This window comes from Chiloscyllium plagiosum, unplaced genomic scaffold (assembly GCF_037043375.1).
Source record: "Chiloscyllium plagiosum isolate Xiang-an unplaced genomic scaffold, Cpla_swu_hap1 HiC_scaffold_1, whole genome shotgun sequence".
Lineage (NCBI taxonomy): Eukaryota > Metazoa > Chordata > Chondrichthyes > Orectolobiformes > Hemiscylliidae > Chiloscyllium > Chiloscyllium plagiosum.
In genome coordinates this window covers 12681205-12687686 of record NW_028270139.1, presented here as the reverse complement: position 1 = coordinate 12687686, position 6482 = coordinate 12681205, and the positions used below count along the sequence as shown (strand labels likewise).

Below are 6482 nucleotides of genomic sequence, written 5' to 3'. Positions count from 1 at the left end.
ACTGGACTTGCAACTCCAACAAAATTCAAGAAGCTCAAAATATCCAGACAAAGCAGCCCATCGAATACTTTAAACTTTCAAGCCTTCCACCACTGGAAGCGGTGTGTACCGCTTGAAAGACAGACTCACAGCAAGACTGTGTTCGACATCGCCGAAAATCCTGCAGCCTTTACCATCCAGAAGAACAAAAGTAGGAGGTACATGGAATCACCACCATCTGCAAATTCCCTTCCAAGTCAAATGCTATCATGAGTTGGAATATTATTATATGATAACTCCTTCACTGTCAAAAACCTGGAGCTCTCTTCCTGACAATACTAAGGGTACATATGGACTGTCGCTCACCACCATCTGCTCGACAAAAATTCAGGAGAGACAATAAGTACTCCCCAGGCCATTTTTTTCTCAGATGGGTAATTCTGGTTTCATGGCTTCCAGCTTAATTGGCCCTACAGAGTGTATACTGTAGGTGTCATGGCATAATGTGACAATAGCCTTGAATTGGAAGCAAATTGAAGAGATAGGAATATATTGGTATTGTTAGATTCTGACACAACACCAGAAACTGTATTAGTGGAACTACAAGGAGGGAAAATGCACCAAAAGAGAGGTCAATGTGTTGACTGAGAATTTTCTATTGGCTGATTTGAATTATATTTAAATTCTTTCTTATCTGTTCATTCTCATTCATTATTGTTACAAACATGTTTGACTGTATTCAAATAAATACAGGCAAAAAGGTTGAATTTCCACAGAGTTCCTTCTAATTTTCTGCTGTAGGCATAGTCATGGGTTACTTCAGCACAGAAACGGGCCCTCCTATTTTCTAGCACCAGCCTCATATACTTTGGCATCGCAAGTGCACATCTTAAATATTATGAGAGTTTCTTCCTCTGACAACTTTTCAGGCAGTGAGTTCCAAATTCCCACCACTGTCCGGCTAAAAAAAAGGCCTCACATCCCCTCTCCTGCTCTTACCGTAAACCTATGCCCCCTGCTCATTGATTCCACCAAGGGCAAACTTCCTTCCTGCATATACCCCTCATAGTTTTATATAATATTGATGGGTGAACAATAGAAAGGCTGGGAGAACAATATAAAATCAGCCAGAATTTTATTGGCCTTGTGGTGACAGACTGGGAAGTGGGAACACTGTTAACAACATCTTTCTCCCATATCAATGGAATTGCCTGCCCTCAGCATCCTCTGCCGTTGGTGGGACCCACTGTCCCTGAACTCCACTCATCTGTTTTCAAGGACACTCGATGTATCATCATCCTGAAGCTGCAAATGTAGGGGCTGAGAAATGGCAATTACTAGTGGTGGGCTACTGGCTCTCTGATTGGGCTGGCAACTCGTAAAAGCGGCCGTCCTTCAGTAGAAAAGGAATCTCATTGGTGGTCACTTAATTGGCCCCTTCGGGAATATGCTTCCCCAGGTATCATCATTGAGACCAGAGTGGGCTGAGCTCCTGCTTTCGACCAGACTGGCATTAACCTCTATCAAAAAGAACAGTCCATAGATTTTCAAATTTCTGCTCACGAGTTCCTGAACAGTGGAAATGTACTACATCAATTCTCATTATAATATGAGAGATATTGTGCTGGGTTATTACTAATATTAGGTGTATTATTAACATTAGTTAATACCAATGAAAACTATATATCACATGACCATGTAATATATGGGGTGGCACGGTGGCTCAGTGGTTAGCACTGCTGCCTCACAGCACCAGAGACCTGGGTTCAATTCCTGTCTTTGTGGGGTTTGCACATTCACCCCTGTCTGTGTGGGTTTTCTCCAGGTTCACCGGTTTCCTCCCACAATCCAAAGATGTGCAGGTTAGATGAATTGGCCATGCTAAATTACCCATAGTGTTCAGGGATGTGTAGGTTGGGTGCATTAGTCAGGGGTAAATATAGGGAATGGTTCTGGGTGGGTTACTCTTTGGAGGGTCGGTATGGACTTGTTGGGTCCACGAGCCTGTTTCCACACTGAAGGGATTCTATTCTATAAATGTAACTGTAACAAATAAGTCATAAGGTTAACTTGATATGAAGAGTTTCAGCAATAATCTACTGCTGAAACAGGGCATCTATCAAATCTGCTGTAAGTTTGATCGGCCTATGCACATTTAGCTTTTAAAATATTTGCTTCACAATGTACAGAAAATGCATGTTTACAACTTCATAGTGAGGGATGCAGGACATCTGGGGACTGGGTGAAGAGGGCAGGCAGCTGTGTATCTTCTTAACAAATTGAAACAAAGGATTGAACAATTCACAATGCAGAGGTGAAGACAGAGTGACTTTGAGCAGATGAATTGTATGTCAGATCAAGAATAGAAAGGCCGATAAAGGGAAGGAACAAACTGTTATATTCAGAGGAAGAGAAAGTGGGACAAGAAAGAAACGTAAGAAAAAAATTGGAAATTTTACATTTGACATTCTTGAAACCTCCTGAAGGAAGAAAATCCACATTTGTAATTGTTTTCAATGCCAGAGAAGTGGACTGTCAGGGGTTAACAATTATTACAGTAAGGGCAGCACAGCGGCTCAGTGGTTAGCACTGCTGCCTCACAGCGCCAAGGTCCCAGGTTTCATTCCAGCCTTGGGTGACTGTCTGTATGGAGTTTGCATGTTATCCCCATGTCTGTGTGGGTTTCCTCCCACAGTCCAAAGATGTGCAGGTTAGGGGAATTGGTCATGCTAAATTGCCCATAGTGTTAGGTGCATTAGTCAGAGTGGGGTGGGTTACTCTTCGGAGGGTCGGTGTGGACTTGTTGGGCCGAAGGGCCTGTTTCCACACTGCAGGGAATCTAATCTAATCTTAATAGAAGGGCACTTACATTTGTAATAACAACAATTAATGTTAATCTGTGAGTTTAATTTGTATTTATATACATATATCTCCAATGATGTGAACAGACTACCGACAACTGAACAATCAGGAACACTACATGCAACAACCTGCCAAACCACCCAAAGAGCACACCCATCAACTCCACAGACTGATCAAGACCTTTGATCCAGACCTTCAGAGTACCCTACACACTCTCATCTCGTGTACTTCTCATGTAGGAGACTTCTACTGCCTTTTGAAGATATACAAAACCAACACACCTGGACGTCCCCTCTATCAGGCAATGGAACCTTGTGTGAGAACCTCTCAGGCTATGGCAAGGGCACCTTGAAACCCATTGTACAAAGAACCCCTCAGCTGTTGTCGCAATACTACATATTTCTTGCAGAAACTCAGTGTCTACGGACCAGTTGAACCAGGAACATTCCTCATCACAATGGAGGTTTCAGCACTATACACCAGCGTTCACTATGACAAAAGCATCACTGCAACAACCTCAATACTTAACATCAACAACTGCCAATTTCCAGATGCCATCCTACAACTCAGAAAAAGTGAGGACTGCAGATGGTGGCGATCAGAGTCAAAGCCCTTCATCAAGAATGAGGCTTGTGGGCCAAGGGTGCTAAGAGATAAATGGAAGGGTGGTGGGGCTGGGGTGAAGGTAGCTGGGTATGCGACAGGTAGATGAAAGTCGGGGAGAAGGTGATAAGTCAGAGAGGAGGGTGGAGCAGATAGGTGGGAAGGAAGATGGAGAGGTAGGACCGGTAAAGAGGGTGGTGGCGAGTTGGAAGGTTGGGACTGGGATAAGGTTGGGGGAAGGGAGATGAGGAAACTGGTGAAGTCAATATTGATCCCATGTGGTTGGAGGGTCCCAAGGCAGAAGATGAGGCGTACATCTTCCAGGCATAGTGTGATTAGAGTTTGGTGGTGGAGGAGGCCCAGGGCCTACATGCCCTTGGGTGGAGTGGGAGGGGGAGGTAAAGTGTTCAGTCACGGGGCGGTGAGGTTGGTTGATGTGGGTGTCCCAGAGATGTTCTCTGAAATGATTCGCAAGTTGGCGCCCTGTCTCCCCAGTGTAGAGAAGACCACATCGAATGCAATGCATCCGCTTCATCCTTGACTAAACAACTTCACCTTTGACAACCAGCTCTTTATCCAGACACACTAAACAGCCACGCTGACCAAACCTGCACCCCAGTATGCCAGTCTGTTCATACACAGGTTTGATCAAGACTTCTTTGCTGAACAGGATCTTCAACTAACTCTGTACACTGCATACATCAATGACATTTTCTTCCTTTGGACTCATGGCAAGGAATCACTGAAATGACTACACAATGGTATCAACAAGTTTCATCCCCCCCATCAGATTTATCATGGACTACTCTTCAGAATCAGTCTCAATCTCAGACACATGCTTCTCCATCAAGGATGGACACCTCAGTACCTCACTCTACCCCCAAGCCCACACATAACCTCACAATGTTGTATCTTTCTAGCTTCCACCCCAACTATATTAAAGAAACCACCCCCTACAGATTAGCCCTGTATAGACACAGCTGCATGTATTCAGGAAGTATTCCCATCACACCTCTGACTTCTGCCATGTAGACAGTGCATTGCAATGGGGCGACAGAGGGTGAGTTACTTGACACAGAATTTCTAGCCTCTGACCTCTAGTTGCTGGATATTTAAAACTAAATTCACAAATTAACATTAAATATTGTCATTACAAGTGTAAATGTCCTTTTACTCATGTGGTAATTGTTAACCTCTGACAATCAACATCTCTAGCACTGAAAACTATTACAAACGTAGCCTTTTTTCCTTCAGGTTTGCTGGAGATGTATGGTCAGCAGTCACACAACACCCGGTTATAGTCCAACTGGTTTATTTGAAATCACAAGCTTTTGGAGTGCTGCTATCTTATTAGGTGAAGTGAAGGGAAGACACACAGGCACAGAATTTATAATCAGAGAGATCAAATGATCATATAAATGTTGTCAGTGGAGTGTAGGCAGGCTGAAAAATAAGTGTTTAGATCAGAGTGGTGCTGGAAAAGCACAGCAGGTCTGGCAGCATCTGAGGAGCAGGAAAATCGACATTTCGGGCAAAAGCCCTTCATCCTCAGGTGCTGCCTGACCTGCTATGCTTTTCCAGCACCACTCTGATCTAAACTCTGGTTTCCAGCATCTGCAGTCCTCACTTTTGCCAGGCTGAATAATAAGTCTCTGCAGGTGATCAAGAATGTCAGATGGTGTGAGTAAAGTGTTAACAGCTGAATAGCCAGTGAAGGGATGGCCTATAACCTGATTAATCGAGGCAGAGAGATAATTTAAAAACATTTAAAAATAAGGTGGTGCTGGAGACAAATCAAATCATGATAGGTATAAGAGTCACCTGCCAAGGACCTAACCAAAGTAACAAATAATCCAAAAGTATACAAACTACTTATGGCAGAGACACCATAACTGGTTATCAAGGTGATGATGTCATAATAGAAGATTTTACAAAAACAGGACAGAATGATGGGGTTACATGTAGCATTACATGTACCCAAGATCACGATTGAGGCTATCTTCATGGGTACAGAACTTGGCTATCAGTTTCTGCTCAGTGAGTCCATGTTGTTGTGTATGAAGGCTGTCTGGGAGGATGCTTACCCAAAGATCGGAGGCTGAATGTCCTTGCCCACTGAAGTTTTCCCCAATTGGGAGGGAACATTCCTGTCTGGCGATTGTCGCGCAGTGTCCATTCATCCGTTGAGGTGGCGTCTGCACGGTCTAACCAATATTCCATGCCTCGGGGCATGCTTGCCTGCAGTGTATGAGGTGGACAACATTGGCCAAGTATCTGCCGTGTACATGATGAGTGGTGTTCTCATGGGTGATGGTAGTATCCATGTTGATGATCTGACATGTCTTGCAGAAGTTGCCGTGGCAGGGTTATGTGGTGTTGTGTTCGATGTTGTCCTTAAGGCTGGGTAGTTTGCTGTGAATAATGGTCTGTTTAAGGTTTGGTGGCTGTTTAAAGGTGAGAAGTGAAGGTTAAGGGACTGTTTTGGCGAGATATTCATCGTCAAGGATGGCATGTTGAAGTCTGCGAAGAACTTGGTGTAATGTCTCCACTCTAGGGATGTACTGGACAATGAAGGGTACCCTACTGGTCATGTCTTGTGTCTGTCTTCTGAGGAGGCCACTGTGGTTTTTCGCTGTGGCATGTCGGAACTGGCGATCGATAAGTTGAGCATCATATCCCGTTCTTGTAAGATCATCTTTCAGCATCCTTAGGTGTCTGTTGTGTTACTCCTCATCTGAGCACAGCAATTAAAGATGGCAATAAATGCTGACCAAGCCAGTGAAACTCACCTCCTGAATGAACTAAAAAGAGTAGACAATGCAGGAAAGTGACTGGTGCCTTGTAGGTAGTGGACAGGCTTTGAGAGTCAGTTGATGAATGACTTGCTGCAGTACTCCTAGCTCTGATCTGCTTTTGTCACAACAGTATTTATATGGTTAGTCCACTTCAATTTCTGGTCAATATTAATAGTAGGGGATTCAGTGATGATGATGATGATGCCATTGAATATCAAGTGATGATGGTTAGATTCTCTATTG

General features: G+C 43.9%; 1 pseudogene; it reads right to left on the bottom strand.

Moving 5' to 3' along the window:
* Positions 1-5411: 5411 nt before the first annotated feature.
* LOC148152072 (uncharacterized) lies at positions 5412-6118 on the bottom strand (annotated as a pseudogene).
* Between the last annotated feature and the right edge of the window lie 364 nt (positions 6119-6482).